Below are 19,862 nucleotides of genomic sequence, written 5' to 3'. Positions count from 1 at the left end.
TTTGGAAATACATCTTAAAATATTCTCCAGACTACATGCTATATGTCTACTGTAGACAGGTAACACGTATTGCTTAACTAGTTGGCTTCTGAGTTCTTTCATTTCTTTCTTATTGTTCAGAACTTTAAGACAAACTTGAGATTTATTTAAGCTGGAAGTTTGGCTTTAATGCAAATTCAAGATTATATATATAATATATAATGTATATCCCACCTCATATAACATAGCTATTAACTTTGTAAAATTCAAAGTTGAAAGCATCTTCATGGATCCTCTAATGTAGAGTTTCTCACTAGGCACGATTGACATTTTGTGCTGGATAATTCATTGTTGTGGGGCTATTCTGCACACTGTAGGATGTCTAGGAGCATCCCTGGCCTCTACCCACTAGATGTCAGTAGCACCCCCCAGTTGTTAAACCAAAAATACCTCAGAGAGAGGGAGGATTGGGATTGGGGTGGATATCACCTCCTTTGAGAACGACTGGTGTCATAATTCTCTCATTCTACGGTTGAAGAGCAGGCAGAGAAAGGAGCAGTCATTTATATAAGGTCACATGACTATGTCAAAACTGTTTTCTAGACTCTCCCAGAGGACATCATCACAAAACATAATTATGCCTAATTATGGTCAATCTCTGAAATGGAATATTTAAAAGATTTTGAAAAAAAACCAAATAAAAGATTTTGGAAATCATGATAAAAACTTTTTTGGACCCAAATATTATTTTGATCACCTCTATTGCAAATATTTATTGTAAGAAGAAAAAGCATTCAATGTTGGCTCTTGAGATGAAAACTAAAACTTTCCAGGCATGTCTTTGGACTTTGGAGAAATTTGGAAAATAGTTTGGATCATAGGATCCTTTGGATTGTTGACTTTTAGTAAAAGGATTATTTTGGGATTGCTTCTGTTTTGGAATTTTCCTTAACAGAGTTTTTCAGGAAGAAGAAAAAAAAATTGTGTCACCAACATCTTTTTAACTGCTGGAAAGAAAGCCTAAATCCAATCTGGTAATGCCTTTATCACCATCTTCTGGAGACTTTTGAGAATATATTGTTCCAAATTTTGTACTGTCTTTGAGAAATTTGAGACAAATGAGAAAGAGAGAGAATGAGAGAAATGAAATCATCATGAATGTTAGGATGTTCATCATAGGTTTATTATTAAACATTTCTCCATGGTAGCATCGATGACTCCTTTCTGGTGTTTTATCAAGTATTGTTGTTTTCCTTCTCATATATTTCTCAAAACTGCAAGGTTTAGATATACTAGAAGAAGAATGTAGAGAAGAGTATCATAAAAATTTGCTGCAGTTAAGCTGGACTGTAATTTTACATATATTTATTACAGGTTATAGAATGGTATAGATGCAGAAAAATATGGGTTTTGTTTTGTTTTGTTCGGATTCAATAAAATTTCTCTATAATGCTTACACAGATGTCGGTCAATGGGATTTTCTCATAGGTAAGTTCCATTGAAGAAACCTTTTCATTACTTCTCCCCTCATGGAAATCCAGTATAAATGTTCCTCATTTTGCATTTCAGTTAGTGGTAAATTATGTTTGAATAATTAGGAGGGAAAGGAAGTGAAATAGAGAAGCAAATAACATGTTTTCAGCCTATAAACGTATATATACCATTTCCTATAGCCCTTAAAGCAACTCTGGGAGTAGGTATTTTTGTCACCATTTCCAGACCAGAAATATTCAGTCGTATAAATGAAATATATAAAATATCCTATAAGTGAAGCTGTTATGTTTGCTTTACAGTTGACAAAGCACTTCAAAGATATTGAATGTGTATCTGAAGTGTCTAGTAACTGATTTGGTAGCCTTTTATTAATATTTATGAATAAATTATCTGCAGGTTTAAAGCTTTTCAAATTTATATCATCCAATGAAGCTCCATAAGAGAGAGGACCTTATAGTCTAGCTTACTTGTAAACAATGCATGGTATGTAATAGATGCTTGCAAAATATTTGTTGAATGAATGAATGAATTTGTAAAGAGAGTATAATAACGTTCACCTCAAAGAATTATAAAAACTGAATGAGATAATGCAGCAAATCACCAGACCCCGTGTAGAAACCCCATGAGGGCTCATTCCTTCTTTTCATTGTGACATCTTTCCTGATACGTGCTGCTCCCGTATCCATCCTTGACACTCACTGGTCACTGGCATTTACTTTGAGGTGAAATCTTCACCAGCTATTCTTGCTAGGCCTGGATCAGGTCACTCCAGCCTGGGTATGGAAGTATCCATTGAAAAATGAGTGGCTTCTGAGCCAACTCCAGTTCTAAAGCCTTCTATATGAAATTAAGCTAGCAAGTATGATTCTAAGTATAGGGCACAAAGCACGAGACATTTGCTTGAGATGTTCAAGAGGCATTGAAAGGAACATTTTGGAGGAGAAAAAAAGGAGGATATGAACATTAGAGAACTATTTGCCTGTTGGTGTGGTTATTCTTCATTAATATTCATAGAACCTGCATCACTGCTTTGGGGCTGAGAGACTAGGTCTTTCCAAATGTTCATTGCAAATACTGTGTTCAGGTGCTCTCCTAGAACTCCCATTGAGTTATAAAAACTAATTTTATTTCATTGAATGTGTCATGCAGCTCTATCCTGATGAATATATGACAGAGAGAGAAACAGAACAATTTTCTGCACTTTCCTTTTTTATCTTTAATTTCAAACCTAGTTCCCCTATGCATCTAGGAGACAGAAGAAGCTATGATTTTTAATATGTACAGTTATGTGCATTTTAACAAACTTTAAACTTCAGAGATTCACTGTGCCTCCCTGCTCTGCAGAGCACTCGCTGCTGCATGCATATTAATGAAGATGGAGAACAGGGAGAGAGAACGCTCCCGTATGGCAATTATGTCTGGGAAAGAGAACTTAGATTTCATCAAGTTTACTGATAATCCTGTATCTTCATATGGAAATGTGACTCATTTTTCTGAGATGCTTGCCTGCCATATATGTTTCAGAATATGTTTCAGAGTATTAAAAAAAAAGAGGGTATATATTCTTCCCTGACACCCCCGCTTGCAATGGAAACTAATTTAACATAAAACTCTTAATACCGATGAGCCTGAGGGGATGGATTAATGAGGGTTAATTTTGTATGGCAAAGAAAAGTAGAAAGAGCAGAATTTCTGCATCTTCATTTCCTGAAAGAAAAGTTGTCAGGGCTTTTTGGCAAATCATAATGTTTTCGCTTGGAAGGGATAATTTTTTGAAGAAATGTTTTGGGAATCGGGAAGTACTAATCACACGTTACTACATTTAGTTAGTACAGCCAAAGATTGATTATTTTTAATGAAACTTGAATTTCGCCCATACTTCACATAACCTACCTGCAGGGTGCCCAGCGTTTATCTGCTTCACCTCTGTAAAACCTCAGTGTCCTCCCAGCCTCCACACTCACATGAAAAGCAACAATGAAACACACAGAGTTAAACCCAGGGGCTGTTTGTCTCTCATACTCTGAAACAAGTTTGTCAAGAGGGATCTCCAGCTGTCCTTCAATGCCTTTGTCCTTCCCCATGTCTGTTTTCTCTATTAGCTTTTGAGCTTCTCCAGGGAAGGAATATACTTATTCATGTTTGTGTCTCCACAAACACCTGGCATGTTACATGGCTCATCCTTGGTGACCAGTAAATAATTGTTAAACTGAATTACTGGATTCTGCTTTGTCGTCCAATATGCTGGTGATGTCATCTGGGAATACTGGTAAGCAGCCTGTTGATGCTCTTATCTTAGTTTTTAATGATGCAAAGACCCTTCCATGGAATTTAATCTTTCATGGAGTAGAAGGTTGGGAATGAATGAGCTCTAGGGTTCCTTACAGCTTCCAGAGACTTTGTATCATTTTTATTAAAGTGGGTTTTAGACTCAGACAGACCTAGGTATGAATCCTGATTTTGTTGCCTGGCTGTAGTGTTGCCTTGGGAAAGTAACTTAACTTTCAGCGCCTAAATTGGCGGTGCTCCATAAATGTATGTTGAATGAATCAATGGTTTCTAAACCTCACTTTATCATCTTTAAAATGGGAAAATAATATATATCTAGCAGTGTTGTTAAATACCCTACTTGGCAAACTCAGAAAGTAGAAAATTAATTTGCTGTCTACGGACATACCCTTGGATATTCACCTATCATTTTTTACTGCCCTTTCTACATACTTGTAACCTTTTGAATCATATATATATATATATATATATATATATATATATATATATAATTTCAGGGGAGGGTAGCATTTGATATTATTTTATATTAATATGATTCCCTGTTTCTACAAAACATTGTTTGCTTTTACCTTCATAGCCACCACCTGAGATTATGAAGGCTATCATCCACATTTCGCAGACCAGAAACCTGAGTCCCAGATAGAATTTGATTGACCAAGAGTTACAGCAGTAACCAAAGTATGACTAGAATCTAGATCTCCTGACTTAGAATCTGGTAGACTTTAAACTCTGTCCTGTTGCCTTCTCAGTGATCAGGATTTCTAAAATGAACCAAAACATTTATTTATCTCTGTGTCCTGTTCTTTTCAATGAAACACAAAGGAAAGGAGACTGGAAGCTTAGCTTAATGAGTGGCTTTTATGCTGGTACACTTAAGTTATTTTTTTGATCTCTCCAGTTTGTTTGTGGGTGAAATGGAGAAAGAGCCCATTAAGCCTGACAGCTGTGTTTGTGTTGGTAGCTGTTGATATGCAGACAGGGCTGCAGGGAGACCCTGAGCTGGTCTCCTGGTCACTAAGTACAATAGGTCCTAAGAACGCCACACCTTCCCTTGCGAGCGTTTGAGGATTTGTTGGAGTTTAGAAGACACACAGAAGTCGTACTCAATTTAGGATTCTTAAACCTTAAAACTCACCCCGCCCTTCCCTATATTAGATAGAAGTTCATGCCTGATAGACTCAAGTAAGCTGATTAGCTATGGTGGGGCTGGGGAAGATAGAGTGGCAGAAACTAATGATTGTTTCAAGAAGTAGAATAGAATATTGGTTAAGTGTGGTTTCTGGAGATAACTGAGAGCTACTATGTGCAGTGTACTGAGGATATAGCAGTGGGAAAAAAATCCCTAGTCTCATGGAGCTTACATTTTAGGGGGAAGGGGAAAATAAAATAAATAAGTAAATGATATAGTATATTAGAAGGTTATTTGTGCTGTGGACAAAAACCAGTCAGGGAAAGGGACAAGGATATTATTAATCCCTCTTTGGCCCATGGTCGGTGTTCATGATTCAACTTCCCAATGTGTCAACTTCTAACTCTTAGACTGTCCTGGTTCTCCTTTTCCAATGTTTTCTTCCTTTTTTTCCAGGCAAGAACAGTTCTTGAAGTTTGCATCGGTGTGGACAGAGTATGTAGCCATCAACATGGCATGGATTTGAGAGTGAATTAAAAAAAGAAACGAAAAGAGAAGATAATCATTTAGCGGTAAGTAGGCATTTAAAGCCTACATTAAAATTAAGCTTTCTTTCTTTTTTGGCTCACTTTTTCCTGCATTTTGTATGTCTTTAATATTGAATTAAGTTATGCCTTACTCACCAAACTTGGTGAGAAAGGCATTAAGGAGTATATGGAGAAAAGACTCAGTCCTAACCATAGAAACCCTCACTGCCCAGTGGAGTGACATTTATATTTTCCACACACATTCTTTCTGTTTTCAGAAGGGATTTGGGCATCTGTCATTAAAATGGAGTAAACACAATGCAAACACTTGAAAGAAAGCCAGGACTAAGGAATGGAGGAGGCTGAACCACATTACAGTGACAAGGGTCAAACACACCAGAAGCTTTGGAGCTTTCCAGCACTCAGGGTCAAAGGGAGGACACCTACCAACTTATAGAGAAGAGGGTTTTCTTTCATCTAATTTCTTTAAAAAAAATTTTTTAATGTTTATTTTTGAGAGAGAGAGAGAGAGAACAAGTGCAGTTAAGTGGGGGAGGGACAAAGAGACAGAATCTGAAGCAGGCTCCACACTGTCAGCAAAAAGCCTGATGTGGGGTTTGAACTCACACTCAATCAACTAAGCCACTCAGGCGCTCCCCCCCCAACTTTTTTCTAATTTCATAAAGAAATTCTTCATATTGGACAGTTAATAAGGAACAGGAAATAGTATAACGGACAAATCCTCATTAATGGTTTTAAAACAAGTGCAGAATTTTGTCAGTGTTGGGTGTGACCAAGAATGTTCCTCCACCTCCTTTGATCCTCTTAGGTTTCTGAAGGAGAGGTCAGGATAGGGCTTTGGAAACCTGGTTGGAACCCTGAGGAACTACAAGGTGTCCTTTGAGAAGGCAGGTAAAAGCTTGGGGCCTTCAAAGAGCAGGAGAGAGATTTTCTCAGACATTCCCTGAGCTTACCATCTAGTGTTGGCCTTCCATGTCAATGACTTGCAGACATTTTTGACCATGTTCCCAAGTTAGAAATATATTTTACATCGCTGTCCAACAGAGACACATATACACAACCCCCTGAAGGAGAAGTCTCCCCAAATTTCAAAAATAATATTTCTTGGGATGCCTGCGTGGCCTAGTTGTTTAAGTGCCCAGCTCTGGTTTTGGTTCAGGTTATGATCTCATAGCTGTGAAATCCCCACATTGGATTCTGGGCTGAGCACGGAGCCTGCTTAAGATTCTCTCTCTCACTCTCCCTTTGTCTCTCCCTTCCTGGTCTTGTGGTCGCACGCTCTCTCTCTCTTTCTCTAAAAAAACAAAACAAACAAAAAACATTTTTCATATGATGAGTAAGGCCCTCTGAGTTTTTAAAAATTCTATCCAAAGACACCTGGGTGGCTCAGTCGGTTAAGTGTCCGACTTCAGCTCAGGTCATGATCTCATGTGAGTGTGTGCCCCACATCGGGCTCTTCGCTGACAGCTGTGAGCCTGGAGCCTGCTTTGGATTCTGTGTCTCTGGCTCTCTCTTCCCCTCCCCCACTTGCACTCTGTCTCTCTCTCAAAAATAAATAAACATTAAAAAAATTTTAATAAAAAATAAAAAATAATTCTATCTAATTCTTAAAAAATTATAAAAATTCCATCCAGTTCTATTTTTTGATTGCTACTTATACCAAATAGAAAATTTAATTTCATGTTCCACTAATGGAACCAATAGTGTAGTTTAAAAACCAATGCTTTATTTTTTTTAAGTTTATTTATTTTGAGAGAGAGAGTGCACATGCATGCAAGTGGCGTAGGGGCAGAGAGAGAGGGAGAGAGAGAGAGAGAGAGAGAATCCCAAGCAGGCTCTGCACTGTCAGAGTGAAGCCTGACTTGGGGCTCGAATCCACAAACTGTGAGATCATGATCTGAGCCGAAATCAAGAGTTGGACCCGTAACTGCCTGAGCCACCCAGGTGCCCCTAAAAACCTATACTTTAAATAAATTGTTCTCAAGCAGGGAAACTTGTCAAACTTCACATGCATGTCTATCTCTAGATGATCTGATGTGTGTCAGGGGCATAATCTCCCTAAATTATGAGGGGGCTAAAGTGCCCCCTCACCATCCTCTAGCTAATCCAAAAATGACAGATGTGAGGAAAAGGAAACAAAAGGTAGAGAAAGGGAAGGATTTTTTCTTAAGGCTTAAAGCAGAGCTGCTGTCCTCTGTCCCAAGGTGGGGGGGGGGGGGTTCCACCTAACCAAAGGAAGTTTTGGGTTCCAATTAAGACATAAGCTATTGGACTACTACAACTTCCAGGAGACCAGCCAAATACATTTGTGCACTGAATAGAGTGAATCCAAGGAGATCCCACCTTCACCAAAGCCAAGGCTTTTAATCCTTACATATGTATAAAGGAAGGGCTTCTGTGGTCCCAGTGCCAAAGATCCCGATGCAATAACATACATGTGTCCTTCAGGTAATAGGCTCAATCAAAACTGGACCCTGACCCCCATCTGCATTGGATGTATGGTGACCCTCTAGGCTCCAAATTTTCTTGGGTGTTAACATCCCAGGGTGCTTGTATCAGCATGACCAGGAATTTTGCAGCAGAATCTTGGAAGCATAGAAATAGGATCCAACTACAGAGTGGCAGTCTCTCTGGGTGTGAGCCTTCACTCCCACATTCAGAGCTCAAATAGGTGGGGTAGTACCTATCATACTTGACACTCAGAGAGAATCATTGTTTAATAATCTTCCTCTATGACAGAAGTATTTTCAGCAATTATGAAATGAAACAAAAAATAATAAGAGCCAGAAAGGAATATGTATGTTGACATTTTCAAAATTGAAGTTGGTATATATAGTCCTGCCAATAAAAAAAACATTAAAAACTTAAAGAATGAAGTGAATATTATAGTCGAAAAGGAAAAAAACCTGTAGATGATTGTGTTAACATGTTTTTTTGAAAAAAGAAAAACTTATTTCTTATAGTAGTAAGCAATAGTATTACAGTTTCTGCATGTTTTCAAGACACCTTCTGCAAATTTGCCAGTGACCTTGTTAAAATAGATCTTTGCAGATGCAAAGATGCATCATATATATAATGGAATATTACTCAGCAGTCAAAAAGAATGAAATCTTGCCATTTGCGACGTGGATGGAACAAGAATGTATTATGCTAAGCAAAATAAGTCAGTCAGAAAAAGATAAGTATCATGATTTCACTCATATGTGGAATTTAAGAAACAAAATGGATGAACATAGGGGAAGGGAAGGAAAAATAAGATAAAAACAGAGAGGGGGCATACCATAAGAGACTCTAAAATACAGGGAACAAACTGAGGATTGGGTGGAGGGGGATGGGATAAATGGGTGGTGGGCATTAAGGAGGGCACTTGTTGGGATGTGCACTGGGTGTTATATGTAAGTGACGAATCACTAAATTCTACTCCTGAAACCATTATTACACTACATGTTAACTAACTTGGATTTAAATAAAATAAAAAAAAAATAGATCTTTACATATTCGTGTTCAGTATAGTCAGATATAGTAAATCATCTTTAATCACAGTTTAATGAACATTTTTATTCATTTGAAATTTGAAGTATTTTTTTCCTATGAAGTAATGAATATTTAAAATAGTTAGGAAACGGTTTAAAAATGAGAATATATTTATCAGAAATTCCTCAATAATCCGATTTTATAAAAAGTTTCAGGAATTTCAGTACCGTCCATTTTTTGTTCCTTCAGGATCAATTTTAGAAGAGTAAAAAAAATTCTCACTAAAATATCTTCAGGAAACAATTTATCATAAATTTCTGTTATATATACTGTAAAAACTTCTGAGGTTTTTTTCATCTTCTGCAAAAATCAGAAATTGACTGAATGATAGAGAACATTGACATGATGTAATCCATTGCTTTAGAATGAACTACGTAATTGAACTATCTCCAGTTCTATTTCCTCGGTTTACAAACACGGTGCTATTATTATTTAGAATCTACTGGGTTTTTTAAAAAAAATATTTATTTTTGGGAAAGTGCAAGCAGTGGAGGGACAGAGAGAGGGGGACAGAGCAGGCTCAAGCAGGCTGACAGCAGCAAGCCTGACAAGGGACTCGAACTCACGAACCAGGAGATCATGACCTGAGCTGAAGTCGGACGCTCAACTGACTGAGCCACTCAGGGGCTCCTAGAATCTACCATTTAAGGACAGCCATATGTAATACCACAGGAATAGAGACATAAATTATAGCCAAAACAAGCAAGCCTGAATGGACCGTATCATTGGAGTTCTCTGAATTAACTTCCGGGTAGAATATAAACTATCAAAGGATAAGAAATACAAATGTAATGATTTGAAATTTATACGTATTATTAAAACTCAACCCTCTCCATAGCAATTGTTTTAAGCTCAGAGCAACAGAACAGTTTTCCAAGAAGAGCATTTATTGCTGACTAGGGTGGACCACTGGCACCTCCCACCCCTGATACACCACTGGGAGCATGTCGATAGTTGAAGCACTGACTGATCTGAGCTGTGCTATGATAAATTTCATCTCCGAAGGGCATTCTGCTACAAGGGTAACAAAAATCTGAACACTCTGTCCTCGATAACATTCTTGGTCCTAAAGTAAAGTGACCCATCATTAACACTTGTTTTCTTTGAGGTGGGATGGGTGTGGAGGGCAAACTTGTGCTGCCCCTACAGACCAATCCTTTTGGATCAGAGGCAATGTGTTTAGAAGCAAAAAGAAAGGACTGCATCCCAGCCTCGGATTCCCAGGTCTGTCTCTGGTTTGTGCTACAAGTGTGGGCAAGTTACTGAGTCTCTCTCTGCAGTGTATTCTCATCTGTAAAGTAGGAGTAATAACAGTACCTGCCAGAGATTTTGTGATGATTAAATGAGATGGTGCATGCAAAGTGCCTTAAACAGTACATGGTGCATGGAACACACTCTTTTGTATAATGGTCATTAAGGGCATGATAGAAATGTGCAAATCAATAAAGGCAATTCTTTCATGGGTTTCAGCAAATGCCATAAAAAACTTATTTCTTAGACCGATCTAAATCTAGTTTAAGTAAAAGCTGGATTTATCCCATTTGTGGTCTTTTTAAAAAGTGCTATGCCATCTATACATCATTCTAAATTTACACACACAGGAGACTGGATTAGGTCTGAATTCATATGACAGGTACCTTCAATTGCATAGTAGCTCAAATTCCCAAGAAGATCCATGGAAGCAACTCAATTATAAGGAATGACTTGAGTCTGAGGGAAGCCGGACCTCTGTAAGGGCTTGAATTATCCTTTGCCACCACCCAAGTGGAGGCCCTTATCAGATTTGCACGATGAAAAATATTTGATTTCCCTGAACTTACTGCCTCGCAATTCATCCTGATGACTAGTATTCCAATTATTTTCATCCTCTTATACTTCTGTTCAAGAACCTCTCACAATGAAGTTAACCAGTAGGGTCAACAGATTGAAACTTTGTTTCAAAGGGGTTCCCTGGGCTTTAGCATCTTAATTCTAGCTCAGCTTTTAACAGCTTCCAGAATCTAGCTTCACTACAACTGTACCGTACTTCTCTTTACTTATCCATTAAGACAGTACCCTTACTGTACCTACTCATTCTTTCTCCAAAGCCTTTCCTTTTCTTTACCTCTAGTACCTTTTCTCCTTAGTACAGGGGACTATTTCTCTAAGTCTCTCAGCATAAGATGAAGAAAGCTGAGACTCAGAAAGTGGAATCACTTGCTTAGGTTGTCATGTTTAGCTTGCTCCATGGCAGAGCTGATCGCAGAATTCTGATTTCTTATCTAGGGCTTTTATTCTGAGGAACTGTTGCAATTAAGTTTCAGAATGCAGATGTAGCTAATTTTCCTTCCTTCACAGGTTTTTCTATACCTGGGACCTGCTTTGTACTTACCTCCCAACAGACAAGAGCCTTAAAAACTCTTGGAAGTAAGTTTCAATGAGAGTCAAGTGTGTGTGTGTGTGTGTGTGTGTGTGTGTGTGTGTGTCTGTGTGTGCATGCGCGCGTGTATGCGCGAACGTGTCCTCTTGGGAAGTCAGGGTGGAGAATAAAGCCAAGAGCAATATTTAATTGACAGAGGTAATTTTGTTTTGAATGAGTATTTGAGAATATAGCATTTCAGTAAGTCGTTCCCTTTTAACCTGGGTTCTTCAGTCTGCAGACTTGCATACCACATCAATATCCCTTTTGTCACTTTTGGCCAGTGGCCCCATGGTTTGGAATGGTGATTTTATCACAGCTGACTGCCATTTTGAAGGGACAGGGCTTTGTCGTCTCTCTTACCTGTTTTCACTGAATAGAGGCAAGGATTGGAAGCTGATGTGTTCTCACTTCTATTAAAAGTTATGCTTCCCTCGTTTCACAGTAATAGGCAATAAAATGTAAATAAACATACGTCAGTGGAATTTTGCCAGGCATAGTATTTAGGTATAATGTATATAAGGATGTAGTTATTTTTAACTAACTCCTATCAACTGACATAATTGAGTCTAACGGACTTACTTGAATACTTAATATTGTTTAATTTTGTAATACAATATCACCTAATTTCATAATTTTTAATATTAAAAATGAATATTAGTGTTTATGACTATTTAGACAATGAGAATATTTTAAGAGGCATACATATAAGGAGAGATTCTTCAGGAAACTTGCATAAAATAAATCCTATTTTTATGAAAACTGTGAAGAAACTGGGGAATTAAAATATGCATAAGACTTTGTGCATCTATATTTACTTCGTAGATTAGACAAATGCATAAATAATAATTGAAGAAAAAGTTCAAAGTATAGCTGGTTTATGTCACTGCTGGGCTCCAAGCCCAGAATTTTTAAAGATAAAAGTTTGGTCAATGATTTGACTCATATTAGTTTGGCAAAATGTAGAAAAAATTGAGATGATATGGATATATATTGTCTTTGCCTCGCACACATTTAGTTTCCTCCAGCCATCATAGTGATCACTGGATTCAGTTTAATTCTAGACACATTTGGAGTACCTACTAGGTACCATATTCTGTGCCATGTGCTCTGGATGATTCAAAATCAAATAGGATGCATTTAAAATTGGTAGCAAGATAGGCCCAATACAACTGAACCTGAATGTAGTACAGTTAAATGTAGTGCTATGAATGGAGTAAGAAAGTCTCTCTTGACGGAGAAAAGCTTCACAGAGAAGTGGATTTTGCTGGTGGTAAAACAGGGGAAGGTCATTCTAGGCAGAGGGAGCAGAGGGAGCCAAAGTACACCTTGGGCAGCTTAGAGTGTGTGGATGGGAAAGAGAAGAAGATGGAAGGCAAGGGCAGGGCAGGTTACTAAAGGCCTTATCTGCATGTCAGAGGGTGTAGACTCTTCTCCATGAGCAATGGAGGAGCCACAATGATGGTGATAATAACAGAAGAGTGTTGAGTACAGAGAAGGTGTGGATGCCTGACAGCCCTGAGTCTCCTGAGGAAGCAAATGGCAGGATTTCTGCTGAGCCTGAGCACTTGGCATTGAGGCTGGGATACTGCGGACAGTGTAGTTAAATGTTGAATATTTGCTGTAGGGGATGGGAAAGGAAGCCAACCAGTCATGAGCAAGAGGACTGGCAAGTAACATTCAGCTGAAGACAAAAAATCACAAAGTTGTCATATAGCTAATTAACACGGTTATACAAACAGCGGCAACATTCTACAGTCAAGGTGAAGTCAGTTGGGTTGATATTATTGATAACTGATCATTTCACAGACACATGTTGTTTGATGTCTCCACAGTCCCTCAAATGCCGTAGTCACTCATCGTTCATCAAGATCTATGATGAAGGCCAAAAATGTGCTGGTGTGTCCTGAGGGGTGGGGGTGGAAATATTTTACCAAGAAGAGACATTACGCCTTTTTGACAAGAGACAAATGTTTCATTCAAATGCTGCATTTCGCATATTGGAAACCATAATGAATTCTTGTGCACCTCTCTGCCTAGTTCACAATGTCAAGCCCAGGCATTGAAACACCTCAGGCTTTCCTCACAAAATTAAATTTAATGTTACACCCTCCAGTAGAATGGTGCATAAATCAAGCATTTGATTTGCATGGACTATAGCAAGCAGCTCTCTTCTGGATAAATATAAACCCAACTCTGAATATTATGTCAGGGACAGGAACAAAGCAATCTAGGACTTCCAATAAAAGTCTGGTACCAAGTGTAATTCATGCTGGTATTACACTGCTCTGTGTCAAGCCTGTTATTAAAACTCTTGTTTTAACCTCCTTTTTTCATTTCAAAGGAAAATGTTTTTCTTGACCTTCCTGTATTCAGAAAACCAGTGCACAGTCAAACCAGTACTATTTATAAACTGGTGTCTACTCCTGACAATCATGGGCGTGTTTCTTTTTTTTTCTTCCTCCATCTACACCGACCCAGCATAGAGTACAGCAAGGTTACATGTGAGTAATCAGGTGGAAAGAAACAAAACAAAGGGCATGGAATAAAATACACCATGGGAGATTAGGTTACATGGATATTCACTAATGTTCTACCTCTGGCCATAGTCCCAAAAGGATGCTAAGAACAGTTTCAGAGCAGATAAGTCTTAAAAGTGATGGAATAGCCAAAGTTAATACACATTCAGAAGCAGAACATGCATCCAATTCAGGAAGAGTGAGCCTAAATATGCATCATTTGGTCTTGTTTCTGGCCTCCAGCATATGCTGAGTTGTACATTTTCCTTACTTGTATTTTCCTCATCATAGGGTACTGAACTATCTTCACTAAAAGTAAAATTACCGTGATCTGAAATTGAGGGAGGCCCTAAGATTAGAAGCATTTTTACAAATGCAAAATGAGTCCACTGAAAGTCCCCAAAGAACATAAATAGATCACAGACTCACACTTATTCTACTCTACATCAAGGCCTGTCATGTTTATTCTGGAATGCTATAGAGGTATTACAAACAGAGCTTGCTCCTAAAGCCAAGTGCATTTCCAAGAAGGCACAGCTGTCTGGAACACATAACCAGGTGAAGATGTGAGCCTGAGGGCTAAACTGATGATTTGGTGTCTGCAGTGTAATTTCTCCCAGCTGTCCACAAACATCTGTTAGAATTTGGAATGCTTCAAGATCTGAATAGGTGAAAGCAGGTGTCTGAAAAAATAAATTTATGATTGTTTAAGGATAGTAAATTAGGATTCATCCACTTATTTGTGAATGGAATACATCAATAAATATTTATTAAATGGATACAATATGCCAGTCTCTGTGATAGGTACTATGAGGGGATGTAAACATGAATTAGATTCTACTTTCAAGGAATTTATGTAAATGTTAAAAAAGGCATATGAGATATGCAGAACTATTGTATAAGGTAAAAGTGTCATAAGATATATAGATACAGTTCTACCTGGCATGAGAAGGATACATTATTTTTAACTGGAGGAAATTAGGGAAAGCTGAGCAGTAGAACTTGGTCATGCAAAATAAATAGGGGCAGGAAAGGGAAATCCCATGTGGGGGGTGGTGGGGTGGGCACGGCTGAACACTTGGAAAGGGGAAATTCCACCAAGAGACCATGAGTAATAAATAGTGACTGATTCCATGTTACTGAACAAGTGAATGAATGAAGACAAGTAGAGGCATATAAGATTGGAAAGGTAGATGGGCTGGGGGATGGTCACTGAACCCTGGACTAAGCAGTTTAGACTTTTAAAATTAAGCAGTATGGAGCCATTAAAGATTTTTGAGCAAGGAAATGACATGATCTAATCTATGCTTTAGGAAGATTAATGTGATCATAGCATGTAAAGTCGATTAAAGAGCAGAAAGACTGGTATTAAGGAAACCAGTTGGCCCTGGAGAGAAGTAATGAAGACCTAAACCAGGACAGTAGCAGTGGGAATAGACTAGAAAGGACAGGGTATTATACAAGTAGAATCCACAAGACTTGGCAGATTGGTGAGCAAGAAGCCAAGGTTGATAGCGTTCAGTACAGCGTACCCCAGAACATGACACTTTACCATACTGAGTATTTAAGCTGAGAGAGTTTGACAAAATGCAGAAGCAGGAAGGTAACTGTGACCTCTCCCTTCTTCACCTTTCCAATGAAACAGACCAATGTGAGAGGTGCCCTTCCTATACCTGAACCCTTATTTCTGAAGACATAGGATCACCAAGAAGAACAAACAGGCCTTGCTAAATTTCTTCTATTACTACCATTACCTCATACTTCTTAACGTATCATATTTATTCTTCCACTTTTCATCAAACTCAGCATAGAATACTCACGTTTGTCTTTTGGGGTTATTATTATTATTATTATTATTTTGTGAAGGCTCCCATGCCATATAAAATTTATGTTAAATTCATTTATATGCTTTTCTCCTGTTAATCTGTCTTCGTCAAGTGCACTGTTTACACCCATCCAGGGACCCAACAAGGGTCGAGGGAAACTTGCTGAGGTTTTGAACAGAAAAATCATAGGTATTCACAATAAAAACTCAAAAACTTGACATTATTTTTATCTTAAAAAGATCAATGCTTTTGTAAAACACAATGTAATATGGTTGCTTCATATCTTTTACCTGAGCTCAGAATGTAATTTGAAATCACCTGCTAGTGTAGGCTACCCATTCCACAGAGTAATTTGGGTAAAGTTGAGTGGCTTCTTCTGAATTGAGGGAAAGAAGAGAAATAAAATGTTTCTAAATGGTTGCTGTGGTTATAAAATCAGCATAAAAGTTTTTGGCATTTCTCATTCTGATTATTCCACTAATATTTTTAGAAATCATAACAGAGAGTCAGAGTTTAGCATGTCCCAAATAGAGAAAATGGATAATTTCAGGTACATTGACCTCGTTGATCATGATTTAAGGATTATTGGAAAAGAGCAGCATCTAGTCCAATCCAAGTTTATTTTGAAAGTACAGTCAGTCCACTTCATGGATAAGGTGTTTTCTAATTGACTGAAACACCAAGCAGGCTGATCTCTAAGCCAGCCTGTCAATACTCATACAGAGAAAACCTGTGCTTCTCCCCCACCCCCCACACCAACTCTCAGGCCAAGTGATTAACTGTGCATCGGTCATTTAGCGTAATAAATGTGAAGTCGGAGAGATTGAGTGTTGCCACAGGACTCCTGCTGCGGAAATAAATGCCCTCCCACCTTGGCGTGCTTAGAGCACACACAAAGAATTTGCTTTGAAAGTGTTAAGGAGCAACAAGCTCCCTTTCAGTTTAGAAAGTCTTATGTAGTTAATCCTACCTGTCAGCCAACGTGGAATGTGCTGCTTATGATCACTGCCTTCTGAATTTGAAATAAGTCTGTTTTAATGGGAAACACAAAGTGAAACTTTAGTGTCATTAGGATGTCGTTTTCTAACATTTGACTCAGACCAGCTTTAAAGAGTGTTACTTCTCGTCTGGGAGAAGCATGGGAACTGGAAACAGTGGCTGTGGAAGGAAAGAGGACTCCATTTTGAACATTTCTTCTCTGCTCTTAGAAGTCTGGTGCAGTTGGTAGTCTGCTCATCGCTAAACAGGTGCAACAGAGGCCCTTGTTCTCTCTTAATGTTCCTCAACCTATTAAGGAACTGGCCTTATTTTAATTTGTCTGCCAAGTTTCTGATTTGGTAAATTTATGAAACCAATAAAATAGCTAGTATGATCTGGTTGTTAATTCTAGTTAATGCCTCTGCCTAGAGTATTTGATCCAGGTTATTGCTACTGTAAAAGAGACACGGTTTCATATAAAAGGAAGCAGCAACTGTTTGATCAAATTGGGTGATATCATTTGGGGCAGGGCATTTTCAAATCAGTGTCCTCACATCTTCACTTGCCAGCTCCAGAAATTTGCCTCTGACCTGCAATAAATAGTTGTGGTTCTCAAGCTATTTAAGCCTGATTAAGGTATTTGTTATGCATTTGACAGTACACAATAGTGCACGATGTCAATTCTCAGTTGTCATCATCATGATTAAAAAGGGTAGAAGAGAGTGACCTCTATGTGAGATGAGTTGTATTAAATAATTAGGATGCCATGAACCTCTAATCCAATCAGAGTTTAGCCAAAGTGAATAAAAGCCCTAGCAAGATCTCCAAACAAAAAAGTTGCTAAGCAAATGATGCTAGATTTTCTTGTTGACAAAAAGTACTTTCTGTGGTTCAGCCACACCATATTTTCAGTTGTTAGGGGATGTTGTTATGAATACAAATGACAAGAATGCAATTTACTTCAGAGAAGCACCCCACATGACCTCCTTGTTCAAGGTTGGCTTATTGGAAGTTTTTTAATTTGAAAAATAATTTAAGTTGAGGGAGGCAGTGCAGTCAAAATCCCAGCAAAGAGAAGATTTTAGCATGAGACGAAATGCCTAAACTGTAGTGCCAGTGGGTTAAAGGATCTCTCTCTCTCTTTTTTTTTTTTTTTGAACAGGCCTGACAAGTGTTCATTGGGTCAGTCCTAAGAAGGAGCCAAAAGTTAGCAATTAAAGCCACTCTTATGCGGATCCTGAGAAACTTAACAGAAGACTATGGGGGAGGGGAAGGGGAAAAAAAAAGAGAGGGAGGGAGGCAAACCATAAGAGATTCTTAAAAACTGAGAATAAACTGAGGGTTGATGGGGGGTGGGAGGGAGAGAAGGGTGGGTCATGGGCACTGAGGAGGGCACCTGTTGGGATCAGTAGTGGGTGTTGTATGGAAACCAATTTGACAATAAATTTCATATTTTATTTTTTATTAAAAAAATTTTTTTAATCATTTATTTATTTTTGAGACAGAGAGAGAGACAGAGCATGAACGGGGGAGGGTTAGAGAAGGGAGACACAGAATCTGAAACAGGCCCCAGGCTCTGAGCTGTCAGCACAGAGCCCGACGCGGGGCTCGAACTCACGGACCGCGAGATCATGACCTGAGGTGAAGTCGGCCGCTTAACCGACTGAGCCACCCAGGCGCCCCAATAAATTTCATATTTTAAAAAAAAGCTTAAAAAAATAATAAAGCTGGGTTCTCAGGAGAGAGTGTCACTGTGACGTCAGACATCCCATCTAGCCCACTTATTCACAGAATTGTCTGAGAAACTCCCTTTGCTGAAGCCCATGTTTTAACAGTGATGAGTCGAATGAGCAACAAGAAGGACAACTGAAGTTAAAAGATCAATTGCAGCTTTTATTAAGAATCTACCATGTCCCAGGCTCTATGTTAGACCCTTTGCATGAATGATCTCTTTTACTGCTGATGTCAACAACTGAGGTCGATGTTATTACTACCTCTGCATTACGAAAGAGGAAAAGAGTTGAGTAATATGCATTGGCTGATATGTGGTGGATTTGGCCACCAAACACCAGCAGTCTTTCATTCTTGTTTTCCCAACTGTTAATGCTTTAACCCCTCCTTAAATACAAATCATGTAGACAGATTTAAAAAAATTGAAGCTTGTCTTTTAATCACGGGAGATACTGGTTTTTGTTTGCTTTACTAAGGAGATTCCTAAATCTAATCTGTTTATAAAATGATTATTACCTATTCATTTAAAAAGTATTTATTAAGCATCTGCTGTGTGCCTGGCACGGTTGATGTTAAGCAGATAAAGGATAAGATATGGACACTGACTTTAGAAAATCCTCCGTCTACTGGGTTAACTTGAACTAAGATACAACTATATTCATATATCTATCTTTTGGGCATAATCATGGTCTTCACGGTCAACATAATGACAATGCCCAACGTTTTTATGGAGTTTGGTCATAATACAATGTCTTGAAAACGTTATTTCATCTGTGTTTTACAATCCCCTATGAGGTGGACAGGGTCAATTTTTCACCCCTCCGTTGTGGTTGAGGGAGCTGATATTCACAAGGTGGAATCCCCCTCGCTCAGATATCCTGGATCCAGCTCTCCTTAATGAGCTCCACCCCGTGACCAAGACATCTGCAGAGGCCTCTCCCGTTTTGTTTTTGATGCGGCATGTGAAGAGAGGTATGAATTTCACTTGACATAAGTAATAGTCTTTGCCTTAAAGACCTTTTATTATATTTACTTCTTCCAGACAGACCTGATAGAAGTCCATCAGTCTGTCTCTGAACCGTGTTTAGCCCCACTAGCAGGCCCATTTCCACTCACGATTCTGGCTGCCTCCTGAACTGCTGTGTGAGCAAATGAGATAAGTACGAAATATTCCTACGCCACTGGCTCCATGCTCTCCTCATATTCAATCACGAAGACTAATGAATCAGAGATGATTGCGGTGGTAAAAATCCAAATGCAGATTTTTGCTGTCCTTACTAATGAGAGAAAAATATAGTAGACCGTTGGCCTAAAGGCTCCACATGCGATTCCTTTGTAACTTAGAGTGCATTAAAAAAGCTTCAGTCAGCAAGATAAGTTAATTTTTTTATGACCTTTATAAACTCTTTTAGCCTGTATCTCAGGAGCTTCTCTTAA

Source organism: Acinonyx jubatus, chromosome B1, assembly GCF_027475565.1.
Source record: "Acinonyx jubatus isolate Ajub_Pintada_27869175 chromosome B1, VMU_Ajub_asm_v1.0, whole genome shotgun sequence".
NCBI classification, from domain to species: Eukaryota; Metazoa; Chordata; class Mammalia; order Carnivora; family Felidae; genus Acinonyx; species Acinonyx jubatus.
The sequence above is the reverse complement of the archived record's forward strand: the minus strand, read 5'-3'. Positions refer to the sequence as shown.